This window comes from Pseudophryne corroboree, chromosome 3, assembly GCF_028390025.1.
Source record: "Pseudophryne corroboree isolate aPseCor3 chromosome 3, aPseCor3.hap2, whole genome shotgun sequence".
In the NCBI taxonomy this organism is placed as follows: domain Eukaryota; kingdom Metazoa; phylum Chordata; class Amphibia; order Anura; family Myobatrachidae; genus Pseudophryne; species Pseudophryne corroboree.
This window is the reverse complement of record NC_086446.1, coordinates 244,062,191-244,083,568: the sequence shown is the minus strand read 5'-3', so window position 1 is coordinate 244,083,568 and position 21,378 is coordinate 244,062,191. Positions and strand designations below refer to the sequence as shown.

General features: G+C 47.6%; 1 protein-coding gene and 1 pseudogene across 4 annotated transcripts in view; one reads left to right on the top strand and one right to left on the bottom strand.

Moving 5' to 3' along the window:
• The window catches only part of ADNP (activity dependent neuroprotector homeobox), an 84,417-nt gene that overhangs the window by 24,637 nt on the left and 38,402 nt on the right, over positions 1 to 21,378 (top strand). The gene's annotated exons all lie outside the window — the stretch shown is intronic.
• LOC134895462 (5S ribosomal RNA) lies at positions 1,951 to 2,068 on the bottom strand (annotated as a pseudogene).

Below are 21,378 nucleotides of genomic sequence, written 5' to 3'. Positions count from 1 at the left end.
TACAAAAGCTCAGTATGTGTACAAAACAACAGATCACAAGGGCAGTGGCGGTGGAGTCTCTCACATTCGTGTGGTCATTCAGCATTGTGTATCTGGCTCCACCATTTTCCGCTGCTCTCTCCGTTGCCAAAACGGATCATAAGACAGTTCGTCACAGTCATACTAGTGATATCTCATGGGTTTCGGAGAGCTTGCTTCTCGAATCTCCAAGGAATACTTGCACACGATCTTGGCCGCTCATAATACGTCCAACCTGTTACAACAGGGAACGTTCTTTTACCCATAGTTACCTATGTACCTATGTACCGCAGCTGCGGTTGACGGGGTGAGGGTTCAGACCGCCCTCTTAAGAAAAGAAATAGGGCATTACAGTATCGGTTATACCAACCATGTTACGAGCTAGTAAGCCGCTTAAGGCAGCTCATTATTACAAAATTTGGTGTGCTTACATAGGTGGTAAAGCTCGGAAGTTTCCGACATTATCCTTCAAGTTACCCGTATTCTGTTAAACGGGGTGGGATGGAAAACTGCGTTTATCTGCACTGAGGGTGCAGGTATCTGTGTGGTCAACTTATTTTCAAAGACGTTTGACTCTATTGCGTCTGTACACACCTTTCTACAAGGTGTCATCAAAGTGCAGCCTCCATTTATCCCACCTACAGCGCCAGGTGACTTGAGGTTGGGTTCAGATTTCTTACAGTTTTCATATTTTGAACCCTTACAACAAATGGGGATTAAGTTTCTCACTTGGGAAAACATTTTTCTTCTAGCCTTAGCTTCGGCAAGGGTTTTGTTTTCATATTTGGGTGCCTTGTATTCCAAGCCACCGTATTTGAGTTTTCTCATGACAAAGCAGATCTTCGGACGAATTCCGCTTTCTTATTCTTCACATCAATATACCAATAGTGGTTCCTGTGTTGACAGCACATTCTAGAATTCTGAATGTGGTACACGCATTACGCGTCTATATGTCCCGAACGTCTACAGTACGTAATACGGATATGTTGTTTGTTCTCTATGATGCTGCCAACTGGGGTTAGCCAGTTTCTCAGCAGACATTATCCAGTTGGATAATAATGACTACAGGTCAGGCTTACTTTAAGGCTAGGTTACAGTCGCCTACGTCGGTAATAGCTCATCCCACAGGTTCTGTGGGAATGTCAGACCCAGCGGGTCGTGGAGCGTCTACAACGCGGCTACATAGCCTTCAGTGCACCACGTTTGTGCACGATTACACGTTATGAATGGTTGCGGCATCAGCATCTAGCTTTGGCTGCCTACTGTTACAAGTGTCAAACAGCTCTCCCGCCCACGAGGGAAGCTTTGGTACGTCCCAAGAGTACTCCAGTGACCCCTAGTGGATGAAAAAGAAAATAGGATTTTGGTACTTACCAGGTAAATCCTTTTCTTTGAATCCATAGGGGGCACTGGACGCCCACCCAGAGCAGTTTTACCTGGGTTGTGTTAAGCTCACAGGAGCTTAGGGTAACACATTTTACCTGGTTTGTATTAAGCTCAAAGGAGCTTATGGTAACACATTTTCACCGATTGGTTCAAACTATAAAGGTCTATCGGTTATGCTGTCAACTGTTTAGTTGACATTAACGTTATGGGTCAACTTTGTTGTTGTCCGTTATGTTATAGGAATTCTCCATTGTCAACCTCTCTATAGTAGTTCGCTCAGTAAAAACACTGGGTTCGTACACTGAGGTACTCTGGGATATGGAGGGGTGGAGAGTTCTAAATTTAAATATTCAGTGCCTTTGTTCTGCTACGCCGTCCATATCCCAAGAGTACTCCAGTGCCCCCTATGGATTCAAAGAAAAGGATTTACCTGGTAAGTACCAAAATCCTATTTTTGTTGATAAGCAGATTTTAACACTCCTGAAAGTGGAGCCTCATAATGAGCTATAAGACGATAAAGGAAAAGTAGTAATCTCCTAGGAAAATTGCCCACAGCACATGGTATTCCCAGGCGGTTTCCCTTCCAAGTACTGACCAGGCCTTACTTGCTTAGCTTCCGAGATCGGACAGGATCGGGCATATTCAGGATAGTATGGCCGTGGGCAGTTGTTACAGCTTATCAACAAAAGTTATGAAAGTTCTAGCCCAATGCACTCAGTGACACCTTGGATACCTTTAAATTTTGACATAGGAATCCTGAACACCTCTTTCTTTGATATTTTCACTTTTTTATTCTACCTTGAACCTTATTTGTTAAAAAAGCAATCAAGTTTTTATATAAAAAAATTAAATTGTTTCCACTGACCACTATGATCAGTATCTTACTCAGGAACTAAATAAAGGTTAAATTTTATCTATATCTTTTCCTTATACTTATACCATTCATAACCTAAACGAGTGCTCCCAAAAAAAGTTTTTGTCTTTTTCTCTGACGTCCTAGTGGATGCTGGGACTCCGTAAGGACCATGAGGAATAGCGGCTCCGCAGGAGACAGGGCACAAGAATAAAAGCTTTAGGATCAGGTGGTGTGCACTGGCTCCTCCCCCTATGACCCTCCTCCAAGCCTCAGTTAGATTTTTGTGCCCGAACGAGAAGGGTGCAGGCTAGGTGGCTCTCCTGAGCTGCTTAGAATAAAAGTTTATTTTAGGTTTTTTATTTTCAGTGAGTCCTGCTGGCAACAGGCTCACTGCATCGTGGGACTAAGGGGAGAAGAAACGGACTCACCTGCGTGCAGAGTGGATCGGGTTTCTTAGGCTACTGGACATTAGCTCCAGAGGGACGATCACAGGTTCAGCCTGGATGGGTCCCGGAGCCGCGCCGCCGGCCCCCTTACAGAGCCAGAAGAGCGAAGAGGTCCGGTGAAATCGGCGGCAGAAGACGATCCTGTCTTCAGACTAAGGTAGCGCACAGCACCGCAGCTGTGCGCCATTGCTCTCAGCACACTTCACACTCTGGTCACTGAGGGTGCAGGGCGCTGGGGGGGAGCGCCCTGAGACGCAATATAACAGATGTATTCTTTTGCCAACCTAAGGTATCATCACATATAGCTCTTGGGCTATATGGATGTATTTTAACCCCTGCCATTATTACAGAAAAGAGCGGGAGATAAGGACGTCGTGAAGGGGCGGAGCCTATCTCCTCAGCACACAAGCGCCATTTTCCCTCACAACTCCGCTGGAAGGACGGCTCCCTGACTCTCCCCTGCAGACTTGCTACAGAATCAGGGTAAAAAAGAGAAGGGGGGGCACTATTGGCAGCTAAAAATTATATAAACAGCAGCTATAAGGGAATAACACTTATATAAGGTTATCCCTGTGTGTGTGTGTGTGTGTGTGTGTGTGTGTGTGTGTATATATATATATATATATATATAGCGCTTGGTGTGTGCTGGCAGACTCTCCCTCTGTCTCTCCAAAGGGCTTGTGGGGTCCTGTCCTCTATCAGAGCATTCCCGGTGTGTGTGCTGTGTGTCGGTACGTGTGTGTCGACATGTATGAGGAGGAAAATGATGTGGAGGCGGAGCAATTGCCTGGGTTAGTGATGTCACCCCCTAGGGTGTCGACACCTGACTGGATGATCGTATTTAAAGAATTAAGTGATAATGTCAGCACTTTGCAAAAAACGGTTGATGACATGAGACAGCCGGCAAATCAATTAGTGCCTGTCCAGGCGTCTCAGACACCGTCAGGGGCCCTAAAACGCCCGTTACCTCAGTGGGTCGACACAGACCCAGACACAGATACTGAGTCTAGTGTCGACGGTGAGGAGACAAACGTAATGTCCAGTAGGGCCACACGTTACATGATCACGGCAATGAAGGAGGCATTGAACATTTCTGACACTACAAGTACCACAAAGAAGGGTATTATGTGGGGTGTGAAAAAACTACCAATAGTTTTCCCTGAGTCAGATGAGTTAAATGAAATGTGTGTGATAAAGCGTGGGTTTCCCCCGACAAAAAAACTGCTAATTTCTAAAAAATTATTGGCACTATATCCTTTCTCGTCAGAGGTTAGGACGCGTTGGGAAACACCCCCTAGGGTAGATAAGGCGCTCACACGTTTATCTAAACAAGTAGCGTTACCGTCTCCTGATACGGCCACCCTCAAGGAACCAGCAGATAGAAGGCTGGAAAATATTCTTAAAAGTATATACACACATACTGGTGTTATACTGCGACCAGCAATCGCTTCAGCCTGGATGTGCAGTGCTGGAGTCGCGTGGTCGGATTCCCTGACTGAAAATATTGATACCCTGGATAGGGACAATATACTGCTAACTATAGAGCATTTGAAGGATGCATTACTATATATGCGTGATGCACAGAGGGATATCTGCACCCTGGCATCAAGAGTAAGTGCTATGTCCATTTCTGCCAGAAGAGCGTTATGGACGCGACAGTGGTCAGGCGATGCGGATTCAAAACGACATATGGAAGTATTGCCGTATAAAGGGGAGGAGTTATTTGGGGCTGGTCTATCGGACCTGGTGGCAACGGCTGGAAAATCCACCTTTTTACCCCAGGTCACTTCACATCAGCAGAAAAAGACACCGTCTTTTCAAACTCAGTCCTTTCGTTCCCATAAGTACAAGCGAGCTAAAGGCCATTCCTTCCTGCCCCGGGGCAGAGGAAGGGGAAAAGGACTGCACCATGCAGCCGCTTCCCAGGAGCAGAAGCCCTCCCCTGCTTCTGCCAAGTCTTCAGCATGATGCTGGGGCTTTACAAGCAGACTCAGACATGGTGGGGGCCCGTCTCAAGAATTTCAACGCGCAGTGGGCTCACTCGCAAGTGGACCCCTGGATTCTACAGGTAGTATCGCAGGGGTAAAAACTGGAATTCGAGGCGTTTCCCCCTCGCCGGTTCCTGAAGTCTGCTCTACCAAAGTCTCCCTCCGACAGGGAGGCAGTTTTGGAAGCCATTCACAAGCTGTATTCCCAGCAGGTGATAATCAAGGTACCCCTCCTACAACAGGGAAAGGGGTATTATTCCACGCTGTTTGTGGTACCGAAGCCGGACGGCTCGGTGAGACCAATTTTAAATCTGAAATACTTGAACACTTACATAAAGAGGTTCAAATTCAAGATGGAATCACTCAGAGCGGTGATAGCAAACCTGGAAGAAGGGGACTATATGGTGTCTCTGGACATCAAGGATGCTTATCTCCACGTCCCAATCTACCCGTCTCACCAAGGGTACCTCAGGTTTGTAGTACAAAACTGTCATTATCAGTTTCAGACGCTGCCGTTTGGGTTGTCCACGGCACCTCGGGTCTTTACCAAGGTAATGGCCGAAATTATGATTCTTCTTCGAAGAAAAGGCATCTTAATTATCCCTTACTTGGACGATCTCCTGATAAGGGCAAGGTCCAGGGAACAGTTAGAAGTCGGAGTAGCACTATCTCAGGTAGTGTTACGTCAGCACGGGTGGATCCTAAATATTCCAAAATCGCAGCTGATTCCTACGACACGTCTACTGTTCCTAGGAATGATTCTGGACACAGTCCAGAAAAAGGTGTTTCTCCCGGAGGAGAAGGCCAGGGAGTTATCCGAGCTAGTCAGGAACCTCCTAAAACCAGGCCAGGTATCAGTGCACGAGGGTCCTGGGAAAAATGGTGGCTTCTTACGAAGCGATTCCATTCGGAAGATTCCATGCAAGAACTTTTCAGTGGGATCTGCTGGACAAATGGTCCGGATCGCATCTTCAGATGCATCAGCGGATAACCCTGTCGCCAAGGACAAGGGTGTCTCTTCTGTGGTGGCTGCAGAGTGCTCATCTACTAGAGGGCCGCAGATTTGGCATTCAGGATTGGATCCTGGTGACCACGGATGCAAGCCTGAGAGGCTGGGGAGCAGTCACACAGGGAAGAAATTTCCAGGGCTTGTGGTCAAGCATGGAAGCATCTCTTCATATAAACATTCTGGAACTAAGGGCCATTTACAATGCCCTAAGTCAAGCGAAACCCCTGCTTCAAGGTCAGGCGGTATTGATCCAATCGGACAACATCACGTCAGTCGCCCACGTAAACAGACAGGGCGGCACGAGAAGCAGGAGGGCAATGGCAGAAGCTGCAAGGATTCTTCGCTGGGCGGAAAATCATGTGATAGCACTGTCAGCAGTGTTCATTCCGGGAGTGGACAACTGGGAAGCAGACTTCCTCAGCAGACACGACCTCCACCCGGGAGAGTGGGGACTTCACCCAGAAGTCTTCCACCTGATAGTAAACCGTTGGGAAGAACCAAAGGTGGACATGATGGCGTCCCGTCTAAACAAAAAACTAGACAGATATTGCGCCAGGTCAAGGGACCCTCAGGCAATAGCGGTGGACGCCCTGGTAACGCCGTGGGTGTACCAGTCAGTGTATGTGTTCCCTCCTCTGCCTCTCATACCAAAGGTACTGAGAATCATAAGAAGGAGAGGAGTAAGAACTATACTCGTGGCTCCGGATTGGCCAAGAAGGACTTGGTACCCGGAACTTCAAGAGATGCTCACGGACGAACCGTGGCCTCTACCTCTGAGAAAGGACCTGCTCCAGCAGGGACCTTGTCTGTTCCAAGACTTACCGCGGCTGCGTTTGACGGCATGGCGGTTGAACGCCGGATCCTGAGGGAAAAAGGCATTCCAGATGAAGTCATCCCTACCCTGGTCAAGGCCAGGAAGGACGTAACCGCAAAACATTATCACCGCATTTGGCGAAAATATGTTGCGTGGTGTGAGGCCAAGAAGGCCCCTACAGAGGAATTTCAACTGGGTCGTTTCCTCCATTTCCTGCAAACAGGACTATCTATGGGCCTAAAATTAGGGTCCATTAAGGTTCAAATTTCGGCCCTGTCGATTTTCTTCCAGAAAGAACTGGCTTCAATGCCTGAAGTTCAGACATTTGTAAAAGGGGTACTGCATATACAGCCTCCTTTTGTGCCTCCAGTGGCACCTTGGGATCTCAATGTTGTGTTGAGTTTTCTAAAGTCACATTGGTTTGAACCACTCACCACTGTGGACTTCAAATATCTCACATGGAAGGTGACGATGCTGTTAGCCCTGGCTTCAGCCAGGCGTGTGTCAGAATTGGCGGCTTTATCATATAAAAGTCCTTACTTAATTTTTCATTCTGACAGGGCAGAATTGAGGACTCGTCCTCAATTTCTACCTAAGGTGGTTTCTGCATTTCACATGAACCAATCTATTGTGGTACCTGCGGCTACTAGGGACTTGGAGGACTCCAAGTTGCTTGACGTTGTCAGGGCCCTGAAAATATGTTTCCCGGACGGCTGGAGTCAGAAAATCTGACTCGCTGTTTATCCTGTATGCACCCAACAAGCTGGGTGCTCCTGCTTCTAAGCAGACGATTGCTCGTTGGATTTGTAGTACAATTCAGCTTGCACATTCTGTGGCGGGCCTGCCACAGCCAAAATCGGTAAAAGCCCATTCCACAAGGAAAGTGGGCTCATCTTGGGCGGCTGCCCGAGGGGTCTCGGCTTTACAACTTTGCCGAGCAGCTACTTGGTCAGGGGCAAACACGTTTGCAAAATTCTACAAATTTGATACCCTGGCTGAGGAGGACCTGGAGTTCTCTCATTCGGTGCTGCAGAGTCATCCGCACTCTCCCGCCCGTTTGGGAGCTTTGGTATAATCCCCATGGTCCTTACGGAGTCCCAGCATCCACTAGGACGTCAGAGAAAATAAGATTTTACTTACCGATAAATCTATTTCTCGTAGTCCGTAGTGGATGCTGGGCGCCCATCCCAAGTGCGGATTGTCTGCAATACTTGTATATAGTTATTGTTACAAAAATTCGGGTTATTATTGTTGTGAGCCATCTTTTCAGAGGCTCCTTTTCGTTTTATCATACTGTTAACTGGGTTCAGATCACAAGTTGTACGGTGTGATTGGTGTGGCTGGTATGAGTCTTACCCGGGATTCAATATCCTTCCTTATTATGTACGCTCGTCCGGGCACAGTATCCTAACTGAGGCTTGGAGGAGGGTCATAGGGGGAGGAGCCAGTGCACACCACCTGATCCTAAAGCTTTTATTCTTGTGCCCTGTCTCCTGCGGAGCCGCTATTCCCCCATGGTCCTTACGGAGTCCCAGCATCCACTACGGACTACGAGAAATAGATTTATCGGTAAGTAAAATCTTATTTTCTTTCTCTTCCTTTACACATGTACACAAGCCCACCAATCTCCTGTAACTTTAGATTGGGCGCGATTTGGTGGTTCAGATGTTTTTCGCGCGCACCTGTGCCTGCCGGGCCAGCAGCTATATATTTGTTTCTGCCGACTGGCGTGCTAACATCCTTTCTCTTAAGTCCTAGAGGATGCTGGGGTCCACATTAGTACCATGGGGTATAGATGGGTCCACTAGGAGCCATTGGCACTTTAAGAGTTTGAGATTGTGGGCTGGCTCCTCCCTCTATGCCCCTCCTACCAGACCCAGTTTAGAAAATGTGCCCGAGGAGACGGACATCTTCGAGAGAAGGATTACACAGATAGAGGCGAGATTCACACCAGCTCACACACAAGGCAACCCAAGCTAACTAGCTTGAAACATCAACAACGGCTGAACAGGATTACTTAACAAGTAACAAAACAGTACTTACCAAGAACTAAGCAGTACTGAACTAAATAACCACTGCAGGATCACGAAGCACTGGGCGTGCGCCCAGCATCCTGTACGGACTACGAGAAAAGGATTTACCGGTAGATAATTAAAATCCTATTTTCTCTTGCGTCGTTAGGGGGGTACACACGGAGAGATCCGTGCTTAAAATCTAAGCAATCTTGCTAGATTGCTTAGATTTTAAGCACGGATCTGCCGTGTGTATGCCCTCCAGCGATAGCGATGCGCGGCCCCGCGCATCGCTATCGCCGATGCTAGATTGAGCTGCATGCAGGCTCAATCTAGCGGGTCGCTCACTTCACCGTTGTGTGAAGTGAGCGGCCCCCCGTCGGCTTTCCCCCTCGCTCGGCACATCGCGCTGTGCTGAGCGGGGTGAGAGATGTGTGCTGAGCGGTCTGTGTTAAGATCGTTCAGCACACATCTCTCCCGTGAGTACCCCCCTTTAGAGGATGCTGGGGTCCACATTGGTACCATGGGGATGTACCAAAGCTCCCAGAATGGGAGGGAGAACGCTGCAGCTCCTGCAGAACCAATTGTCCAAACTCAAGGTCCTCAGAGGCCAAAGTATCAAACTTGTAGAACTTCGCGAACGTGTTCGACCCCGACCAAGTAGCTGCTCGGCAGAGTTGTAAAGCAGAGACACCCCGGCAGCCGCCTAGGAAGAACCCACTTTACGAGTAGAGTGGGCCTTAACATACATAGGACACGGCAAGCCTGCCGTATAATACGCATGCTGGATAGTGAACCTGATCCAGCGAGAGATCGTCTGCTTAGAAGCAGGACATCCAATTTTCTTGGGATCATACAGGACAAACAGAGAGTCTGACTTTCTGTGACGAGCAGTCCTCCTCACATAGATCTTTAGAGCCCTTACAACATCTAAGGACTTTGATGAAATTGAGGAGTCAGTCGCAACTGGCACCACAATAGGTTGGTTGATATGAAATGCCGACACAACCTTCGGAAGAAACTGCTAAGTTGTCCGAAGCTCAGCTCTGTCTTCATGGAAGATCAACTATGGGCTTTTACACAACAAAGCCCCCAACTCCGACACATGTCTAGCAGAAGCTAAGGCCAACAAAGTGACAGCCTTCCACGTGAGAAACTTTACCTCAACCTCCTGTAGAGGTTCAAACCAGTCCAACCGGAGGAACTGCAAAACCACGTTAAGATCCCAAGGCGCTGTAGGCGGTACAAAGGGAGGTTGGATGTGCAGAACTCCCTTCAAAAAAGTCTGAACTTCAGGGAGGGCAGCCAACTGTCTCAGGAAGAAAATGGATAGGGCCAAAATTTGGACCTTTATGGATCCTAACCTCAGGCCCATATCCACACTTGCTTGCAGGAAGAGGAGAAACCGTCCCAGTTGAAACTCCACCGCGGGAAACCACTTAGACTCGCACCAAGATACATATTTTTTCCAAATATGATGGTAATGTTTTGACGTTACTCCTTTCCTAGCCTGTATCAGGGTAGGAATAACCTTGTTCGGAATGCCCTTCCGAGCCAGTATCTGGCGTTCAACCTCCATGCCGTCAAACGTATCCGCGGTAAGACTTGATAGGCGAACGGCACCTGCTGCAGCAGGTCCTCCCAAAGAGGCAGAGGCCTCGGCTCTTCTAGCAGTAGATACAGAAGATCCGCGTACCAAGCCCTTTTCGGCCAGTCCGGAGCGATGAGGATTGCCTGAACTCTTGTTCTCCTTTATGAGTTTGAGAACTCTTGGAATGAGTGGGAGAGGAGGAAACACGTACACCGACTGGAACACATACGGAGTCACTAGGGCGTCCACCGCCACTGCTTGCGGGTCCCTCGACCTGGAACAATACCGCTGAAGCTTCTTGTTGAGACGAGAGGCCATCATGTCGATCTGGGGTACGCCCCAAAGATCTGTTAACTCTGCGATTTATACACATGGCTAAAAGTCCACACAAAAAATAAAGCATTTAGTAAAATAATTTGGAAGATATGTAAGTACCGATACATTTTACATTACAGTAAAATGAAGGTTAGAAAGCAAAGTGTTAACAGTTTGACCTTTGTTACTTAGGAGACGTTCTCTGGTCTGTCTGTTTCTTATACACTGCTCAAAAAAATAAAAGGAACACTTTAACAACACAATGTAACTCCAAGTCAATCACACTTCTGTGAAATCAAACTGTCCACTTAGGAAGCAACACTGATTGACAATCAATTTCACATGCTGCTGTGCAAATGGAATAGACAACAGGTGGAAATTATAGGCAATTAGCAAGACACCCCCAATAAAGGAGTTGTTCTGCAGGTGGTGACCACAGACCACTTCTCGGCTCCTATGCTTTCTGGCTGATGTTTTGGTCACTTTTGAAAGCTGGCGGTGCTTTCACTCTAGTGGTAGCATGAGACGGAGTCTACAACCCACACAAGTGGCTCAGGTAGTGCGGCTCATACAGGATGGCACATCAATGCGAGCTGTGGCAAGAAGGTTTGCTGTGTCTGTCAGCGTAGTGTCCAGAGCATGGAGGCGCTACCAGGAGACAGGCCAGTACATCAGGAGATGTGGAGGAGGCCGTAGGAGGGCAACAAACCAGCAGCAGGACCGCTACCTCCGCCTTTGTGCAAGGAGGAACAGGAGGAGTGCTGCCGGAGTCCTGCAAAATGACCTCCAGCAAGCCACAAATGTGCATGTGTCTACTCAAACGATCAGAAACAGACTCCATGAGAGTGGTATGAGGGCCCGAGATCCACAGGTGGGGGTTGTGCTTACAGCCCAACACCGTGCAGGACGATTGGCATTTGCCAGAGAACACCAAGATTGGCAAATTCGCCACTGGCGCCCTGTGCCCTTCACAGATGAAAGCAGGTTCTCACTGAGCACATGTGACAGAGTCTGGAGACGCCAAGGAGAACGTTCTGCTACCTGCAACATCCTCCAGCATGACCGGTTTGGCAGTGGGTCAGTAATGGTGTGGGGTGGCATTTCTTTGGGGGGCCGAACAGCCGTCCATGTGCTCGCCAGCGGTAGCCTGACTGCCATTAGTTACCGAGATGAGAACCTCAGACCCCCTGTGAGACCATATGCTGGTGCGGTTGGCCCTGGGTTCCTCCTAATGCAAGACCACGCTAGACCTCATGTGGCTGGAGTGTGTCAGCAGTTCCTGCAAGACGAATGCATTGATGCTATGGACTGGCCCGCCCGTTACCCAGACCTGAATCCAATTGAGCACATCTGGGACATCATGTCTCGCTCCATCCACCAACGCCACGTTGCACCACAGACTGTCCAGGAGTTGGCGGATGCTTTAGTCCAGATCTGGGAGGAGATCCCTCAGGAGACCATCCGCCACCTCATCAGGAGCATGCCCAGGTGTTGTAAGGAGGTCATACAGGCACGTGGAGGCCACACACACTACTGAGCCTCATTTTGACTTGTTTAAGGACATTACATCAAAGTTGGATCAGCCTGCAGTGTGTTTTTCCACTTTAATTTTGAGTGTGACTCCAAATCCAGACCTCCATGGGTTAATAAATTTGATTTCCATTGATAATTTTTGTGTGATTTTGTTGTCAGCACATTCAACTATGTAAAGAACAAAGTATTTAATTCATTCAGATCTAGAATGTGTTATTTTAGTGTTCCCTTTATTTTTTTGAGCAGTGTATTTACATTTCTTAGTGAATCTTGGGGAAAGTGGAGAGACTCCTGCTTCAACAGAGCTACAAAGTCCAATAGAAATCACAGCGGTCAGGATGTGAGGTTGTAATTTTTTTTGTTAATTACATATTTCTCGATCATCCATAGGGGACGCTGGAGTTCAGTACTATGGGGTATAGATGCGGTGATCAGGCGAGCTCCGTTTTAGAGCTGGTTTGCCCCTGCTACATGGGAGCTGCCGGAGGGAATCTACGGTGGGTGCACGCTGCTACTGTTTATTCCTCCCGTTTCCATAACTGCCGCAGGGTGCATTCATTTTCAGTGAGGAGGGAGAGCAGTGGCTCTATGCCTGCACAGAAGCGCCAGAACTGAAATAGCTCGGAGTTCCACACAGGCAGTGAGCAGCCCCAACATCCGTTACATATTACAGCGGTGCCCGCGACGGGGGATCGTTACACCTGCCAACCCGCACTTTCTGTGTAAAAATTTGTCACTTCTGTTTCTAGGTACACCATATTACCGCAAATTTAAATTTGGCGCCATGCGTGTGGAGGTGGACCTAAGCTCCGTTGATACCAGTGCAAGTGACAGTGACTCATGTAGGTGTATTCATTTACTATTCCAACTGTGCCTCCATGGCTTAATGGTAAATGTTTCACAAAGCAGTCACCTGGGGTTCGTATCTCCATCAAATCTGTTATAGTGAGCTGTACCGTTTACTAATCTATCCTCTCCATAGACAGACAACATTTGGTATCCGGTTTCCGAACTGGTTCGGGACAGGATCTTTTACATAGGTAATAGAGGTTTTTGACAAGCAGGCTATATAGCCTAGTAGTTAAAGATACCAATATATTGTGCAGAGGGGCAGGCTCTGTATCTTAGAGCATTAGTTCTGGCCCACCATAAGGTCCCCTGCACACAGATATGTCAAATGGCCAGAAGAACAAGAGATTAGAACTCTAGCATACCAATGTGCAGACTGATTAGCTCAGTTGGTAGAGTACTGGTATTCACCATCAAAGTTAATCTGTCATAGTTTGAATCCCAAGCTAAGCTTGTTATTTAAGGGGTCCCTAGTTAAAACCCTGCTGGGACCAACGTACTTATAGCGCTGGGTATGGCTTTACATAGGCTGACACCCAAATATATACTTTAGAGATGTCTATACATACATTATATAGATAGATAGATAGAGATATATATATCTGGATATGCACTTTGACACTACGCATCCACTGGGTATTACACTTCCATCGGTATACCAGCACGTCTTTAAAGACGTCATGTAGTCACAAGTTGGGTATTTTATCCGTACCTGGGATCTTCGCTAAGATGTACTCCAGTCCATACTGTCTATAATGACCTTTATTTTTCACAGATTCCTAAAATACAGGCATCTCCTTGAGTGTCCATTTGACTTCCGTCAAGTCGGGTTTCTCCGCCCTGTTGACTTTAGCTACAAGGAACAGGGAAGTATTAGAGTCTCAGCAGACCCTCATTAGACAATAGAAGATAATTCAATGTATGTTACATCCTTCTCTTCTATTCCTGGTTTTCGCAAAAATTCTGCTTCTGTACTGCACAAATGGACGCCTGTCAGGCAATTCTAGTTTCCTGATTGCAGGAGTTTTTTCTGCTTAAGTACGTACAGTGTTTTGAGCGTACCTTACAACAGAGCTGCCCAATAACGGAAGCTCGGAAGGCTGTGTGCAGTAGTTTGTGTTTGTTTTTTTAAATAAACAGGTTGCTGGTAAGAAATCCACTTTGTCATTTTATGTAATGCTATTGCCTTCCAATGTTTTGGAATACATACAAAATCTGTATGAGTCCGTATATAGGTATATGTCTATCTCCTATTCCTACAGGTTAGGGAGAATGGAGACTGTTGACAGACACGTCTAACAGCGCTCTGCCATCCATTGAACATCTCCTGGTCAGCACGGAGGTTCACCTGGACTACTGGTTCTCGGTCTTCGGGTGTCCCTGGCAGTTCATGTTTTCCAGGTCTCTTCACAGGGTTGCAAGTGAAATTATTTGCTCCACCTGTGGGTCTTTTAAAATGTGTCGGTGAGTAATGAATACACCTGTACACCTGCTAGGTGTCCTGGGGGACATGGACTGTTGCGGTCCGATATTGGGAACCACTGGTCTAGACTACTTTTTAGTCAAACATCTGAATAAGTGATGTATTTGTTGGTATTTATATATATATATATATATATATATAGATATATATATAGATATATATGTGTGTATGTATGTATGTATGTATATATATATATATATGTGTATTTGCAGGCAGGTTTTCAGCTACCTGGCTTCTTGCAACACTGACTTCCAGTCTGTTGATATAGAGGGTCCTGGGCCTTACAGACACTAATTTGGACTCCAAGTCTTCAGCTGTCAAACTGAAGGTTTTTGTTTACAGTTCAAGATAATCTTGCCACTATTGGGTCTTGTACTTAGGTCACAGTCTCTTCTGGAACTGAGGATATATATACCAGTTTGGACTTGGTGTAAGGAGATTTCCTTAATGTATTTGGTTTTTCTCCTGGTTAACGTCTGACAGATACTACTTCAGTTGTAATCCTCTGGTCATCTTTCTTATTTAAGTAAGTTTTCTCCTGGATGCCCTTGAGTCTCAGATGGCATTATTCGTGGTCACAATAGCTTATAATTTGGGACCTCGTCTTAAAGGCTTCTTCCCTTACCAGGACGATCTATTGCTCTGGACATAGCCTGGAGAGAAAATTGATAAATACTTCTGTGTATACATTATGGGGTATATGCAATTGCGGTCGAATTCCGGGTGGAATTCAACCGTTTTTAAATTCGACACAATTCGACCGTCGAATTCCGTCAGGTGGGTGCCGGAATACGACATATTCAATAAAAAAAACGAATTCGACAGTCCCGCTGTCGAAAAACGGCCGATTTGGCGGATTTTGATCCGATTTTTAAAAATGGTCAAAAAACGGTAAAAAAAACCCGGAAAAAAATTGCGTGGGGTCCCCCCTCCTAAGCATAACCAGCCTCGTCCTGGTTGCCAAAATACGGGGGGGGGGGGGGGAATTGACAGGGGATACCCCGTATTTTAACAACCAGCACCGGGCTCTGCGCCTGGTCCTGGTGCAAAAAAATACGGGGGACAAAAAGAGTAGGGGTCCCCCGTATTTTTTGTACCTGCACCGGGCTCCACTAGCTGGACAGATAATGCCACAGCCGGGGGTCACTTTTATACAGCGCCCTGCGGCCGTGGCATTAAATACCCAACTAGTCACCCCTGGCCGGGGTACCCTGGACGAGTGGGGACCCTTTCAATCAAGGGGTCCCCCACAGCCACCCAAGGGCCAGGGGTGAAGCCCGAGGCTGTCTCTCCCCCCCCATCCAAGGGCTGCGGATGGGGGGCTGATAGCCTTGTTGAAAATGTAAGAATGTAGTTCTTCTGCAAAAAAACAATAAGTCCCAACAAGCCTCCCCGCAAGCCGGTACTTGGAGAACCACAAGTACCAGCATGCGGGGGGAAACGGGCCCGCTGGTACCTGTAGTTCTACTGCAAAAAAAATACCCAAATAAAAACAGGACACAGACACCGTGAAAGTATAACTTAATAAAAACAGGACACAGACACCGTGAAAGTATAACTTTATTACATACATGCCGACACACATTCTTACCTATGTTGACACGCCGACTCTGGCCTCGTCTCCAATGTCGACGTCCGGGGTACCTGAAAATAAAATTATACTCACCTGATCCAGTGTCCAGTTCTTTTATTTTCAGGTACCCCGGACGTCGACATTGGAGACGAGGCCAGAGTCGGCGTGTCAACATAGGTAAGTATGTGTGTCGGCATGTATGTAATAAAGTTATACTTTCACGGTGTCTGTGTCCTGTCCTTATTTGGGTATTTTTTTTGCAGTAGAACTACAGGTACCAGCGCCCCCCCCCCCCCCCCCCCCCGCCCCGCATGCTGGTACTTGTGGTTCTCCAAGTACCGGCTTGCGGGGGAGGCTTGCTGGGACTTGTGGTTCTTATGCAAAAAAAATACAATATTCTTACATTTTTACACATGGCTATCAGCCCCCCATCCGCAGCCCTTGGATGGGGGGGACAGCCTTGGGCTTCACCCCTGGCCCTTGGGTGGCTGGGGGGGGGACCCCTTGATTGAAGGGGTCCCCACTCCTCCAGGGTACCCTGGCCAGGGGTCACTAGTTGGGTATTTAATGCCACGGCCGCAGGGCCCTGTATAAAAGTGACCCCCGGCTGTGGCATTATCTGTCCAGCTAGTGGAGCCCGGTGCTGGTACAAAAAATACGGGGGACCCCTACTCTTTTTGTCCCCCGTATTTTTTGCACCAGTACCAGGCGCAGAGCCCGGTGCTGGTTGTTAAAATACGGGGGATCCCCTGTCATTTTTTTCCCCATATTTTGGCAACCAGGACCGGCTCTAAGAGCCCGAGGCTGGTTATGCTTGGGAGGGGGGACCCCACACATTTTTTTTTCTTTCTGATTTTCACAACATTTCATTAAAAAAGAAAATAATAATTTAAAAAATATATAAATAATACTTGTGCCTCCTAAATAGACAAACCAAGTACCTAATCCCTTCTAATATAAATAGATATGCTATTCCCAATAAAAAAAAAACACAAAAAAAAACATGTTTTTTAAAAAAATGTATTAGATTCCGCCAGCAAAGTGTGGCGGATTGAAAATGACGAATTTACTGTCTAAAAGCACTGTTGTCGAATTTACAATCTTCAATTGAATATACTTTTGTCGAAATGCCGCATTTGTACCATTGCAGAAATGTCGAATTTCAAAAAGTCGAATTTGGAATGGCCGTTTTTTTGGCGGAAAGTACTGTATTGCATTGTCGAAAAAAAAAATTTGGCGAAAATGTCCAGTTTTTCGACATTTTCGGGAATTCGGCTGCAATTGCATATACCCCTATATCTGAGCGTTGTCCTCTAGTCTCGGCAAAGTCAGAGACTTTCGTCTGACACACTAGATTTCCTTAGATACACTCATAGGGCGTACAATTTCTCTGGCTGGGTCCTCGGCTCAGTCAGCGTGTTCTACGTCTGGGAGTGTTGGTTGGCCTTCCATAGGACTACAGTACAACCTAGTTTGTCTCTCCCGTCCAGTGCAAGTATTTACTTAGATTTCTGCACGACACATGGATATCCATAAATCCATGGAAGGGTGTGGGGTCACATCTTTTCTGCCTTAGGAGTAGTTCTCTTAGGCGGATTATGCGATATTCTTCTATTCTAGCGTACTTCTGACAGGGACCAGTCATCACTAGGGCCGGGCGCGGTGGCGTGTGTCTGTAATCCAAGCTACCTGGGGGAGGCTGAGGCTGGCGGATTGCTTGAGTCCAGAAGGTCTGAGCTATGTCGATCGGGTGTCCGCACTAAGTTCAGTTTGACTGTGTCCGATCACCAAGTGGAAAAGCATTGGGTCTCCACTCGGTGACACAGCTATCTACTATTGGTTGTTAACCATCAATAGCCAGCCAATGCAGAGTAAAAAGCAAGCAATCAACATATTGTGATTCACCTTAGGCTTTGTATCCACAGGACGTCTGATCGAGCATAGTTCTTGCAACAGACCTTTTCTAAGGGCCTGCTTACCTTTTATCTGCATTAATTACTGACCACCTGCTCTTTCCCTTTTTCTTCATGCAGTAAAAACGAGGGCGGATCTGTTAGGTTGCTTCTGCGTTCGTGCATGTTCACCTACATTTGAGGAATGTGGGGTACTCTGATGGCTCAGCCTGTTGGATCTTTTATTTTACGTGACTTACCCTGCAGTTTCTGTGGCCGCGTGCATGCATAACCTATCGGCATAGGTTCCCTGACATGCATAGCTATCTCTGCTACATTTCTTTAAGAAACACACTCTGTTGTTGCTCTTGCTATGGCACATCCTCATTGAGTGGTGGCCTTCCACAGTCTGCATGGTCCTTTGGATCACGGGGGATATTGCAGTGTTGCAATCAGTTTGAATAGCCTTTGCAGGCGGTAGGTCTTTCGGGCCCTATGGTGGCTTTGTCTTTTTGTGTAACCACGATGACTATACCTTGGGTTCAATGTCTACCTTGCCAGCCTCGACATGCTGTCTGCTCCACTAGCAGGGCTGTTGGTACGTTATCTGTGTCGCATACGATATCTTTGTCCCAGTTTTCTTGGTGGGTCTCTGTCCCAGTTGACTTCTGGATCAGACTGCATCTTAAGTTAACTGACATCTTTTTGTCTCACACCATGGTGCTCTCAGTTCCTAGCTTGAGTCACGGCCTGCCTGTGCAGTTTTTTCCGAATTCTCAGTGCTATTCCCCCCTCCCCTGTTTGGGAGGTTCTGGGATGTCCCCATAGTACTGATCTCCAGCGTCCCCTATGGGTGATAGAGAAAACAGGATTTTGGTACTTACTGGTAAATCCCATTCTCTGAGTCCATAGGGGACGCTGGACGCCCACCCTGCGCTGCTCTATTCGGGCCGTGTGGTTATACCACTATTTGTTCCGGGTGGAGGGGTGTCCTGGTTGCAAGGTTTCCTTGCGTTCCTGTCATTTTGTCCTTCTCTTTTGTATATTCCACAGGCGTACTCTGTCAGTGCGGTATCTACTTTCAGTGTCACAGGTCAGGGATTCTGATCCTGGGTGTGACGGCTAAGACCTGTATGTATCCACTGTATGACAATCCTCTGTATATGGAGATATATCTGCACACTCGGGTTCAATGTCTATCTGTGCGTTTCTGAGGTTTCTGTTGTATGGAAACCTCTCTTTATGATTTATTTCATTTACCTCCTCTGTTGATCGGGTTACAGTCTCTCCTTGGGCACGGTTTCTTGACTGGTCTTAGAAGGGGTATAGAAGGGGAGGAGCCAGTCACACACATTGAAAATTTCTCTAACGTCCTAGTGGATGCTGGGGACTCCGTAAGGACCATGGGGAATAGACGGGGTCCGCAGGAGACATGGGCACTTTAAGAAAGAATTTGGATTCTGGTGTGCTCTGGCTCCTCCCTCTATGTCCCTCCTCCAGACCCCAGTTTGAATCTGGGCCCGGACGAGCTGGGTGCTGTTTAGTGAGCTCTCCTGAGCTTGCTATAAGAAAGTATTTTGTTAGGTTTTTTATTTTCAGGGAGATCTGCTGGCAACAGGCTCCCTGCATCGTGGGACTGAGGGGAGAGAAGCAGCCCTACTCTCTGAAGATAGGTCCTGCTTCTTAGGCTACTGGACACCATTAGCTCCAGAGGGATCGTACACAGGATCTCACCCTTTGTCGTCCGATCCCGGAGCCGCGCCGCCGTCCCCCTCGCAGAGCCGGAAGACAGAAGCCGGGTGAAAGAAGACTTCGAAATCGGCGGCAGAAGACTCCAGTCTTCACTGAGGTAGCGCACAGCACTGTAGCTGTGCGCCATTGCTCCCACACTACACCCACATACTCCGGTCACTGTAGGGTGCAGGGCACAGGGGGGGGCGCCCTGGGCAGCAATTAGGACCTCTTGGCAAAAGTTGGACATATATACAGTTGGGCACTGTATATATGTATGAGCCCCCGCCATAATATTGTACAGAAACGCGGGACAGAAGCCCGCCGCTGAGGGGGCGGGGCTTCTTCCTCAGCACTCACCAGTGCCATTTTCTCTCCACAGCTCCGCTGAGAGGAAGCTCCCCAGGCTCTCCCCTGCAGATTCACGGTAGAAGAGGGTAAAAAGAGAGGGGGGGGCACATTAATTAGGCGCAAAAACATAATATACAGCAGCTACTGGGTTAACACTAAGTTACTGTGTGATTCCTGGGACATATAGCGCTGGGGTGTGTGCTGGCATACTCTCTCTCTGTCTCTCCAAAGGGCCTTGTGGGGGAACTGTCTTCAAAAAAGAGCATCCCCTCTGTGTGTGGTGTGTCGGTACGCTTGTGTCGACATGTTTGACGAGGAAGGCTATGTGGAAGCAGAGCGGGAGCAAATGAATGTGGTGTCTCCGCCGACGGCGCCGACACCTGATTGGATGGATATGTGGAAGGTTTTAAATGATAATGTTAATTCCTTGCATAAAAGGTTGGATAAAGCTGAAACCTTAGGACAGTCAGGGTCTCAGCCAATGCCTGATCCGATGTCGCAGAGGCCGTCAGGGTCTCAGAAGCGCCCACTATCCCAGATACCGACATGGATTCTGACTCCAGTGTCGATTATGATGATGCAAAGTTACAGCCTAAATTGGCTAAAGCCATCCGTTATATGATTATAGCAATGAAGGATGTGTTGCACATCACAGAGGAAACCCCAGTCCCTGACAAGAGGGTTCATATGTATGGGGAAAAAAGGCAGGTGGTGACCTTTCCCCCTTCACATGAGCTAAATGAGTTATGTGAAAAGGCTTGGGAATCTCCAGATAAAAAACTGCAGATTTCCAAAAGGATGCTTATGGCGTATCCCTTCCCGCCAACGGACAGGTTACGCTGGGAATCCTCCCCTAGGGTGGACAAAGCTCTAACACGCTTATCCAAGAGGGTAGCCCTGCCGTCACAGGATACGGCCACCCTAAAAGATGCTGCGGATAGAAAGCAAAAGGGTACCCTGAAATCCATTTATACACATTCAGGTACCTTACTAAGGCCGGCAATTGCGTCGGCCTGGGTGTGTAGTGCTGTAGCAGCATGGATGGATACCTTATCTGAGGAACTTAATACCTTAGATAAGGATACTATATTAATGACCCTGGGGCATATAAAAGACTCTGTCCTATATATGAGAGATGCTTAAAGAGACATTGGCCTACTGGGCTCTAGAATAAATGCAATGTCGATTTCTGCCAGAAGGGTCCTGTGGACTCGGCAATGGACAGGCGATGCCGACTCAAAAAGGCACATGGAGGTTTTACCTTACAAGGGTGAGGAATTGTTTGGGGAGGGTCTCTCGGACCTGGTCTCCACAGCTACTGCTGGAAAGTCAAATTTTTTTGCCAGTCACAGTCACACAGGGAAGAAATTTCCAAGGCCTGTGGTCAAGTCAGGAGACTTGCCTTCACATCAACATCCTGGAAATAAGGGCCATATACAACGCCCTACGTCAAGCGGAGTCCCTACTTCGCGACCAACCGGTTCTGATTCAGTCAGACAACATAACCGCAGTGGCTCATGTAAACCGCCAA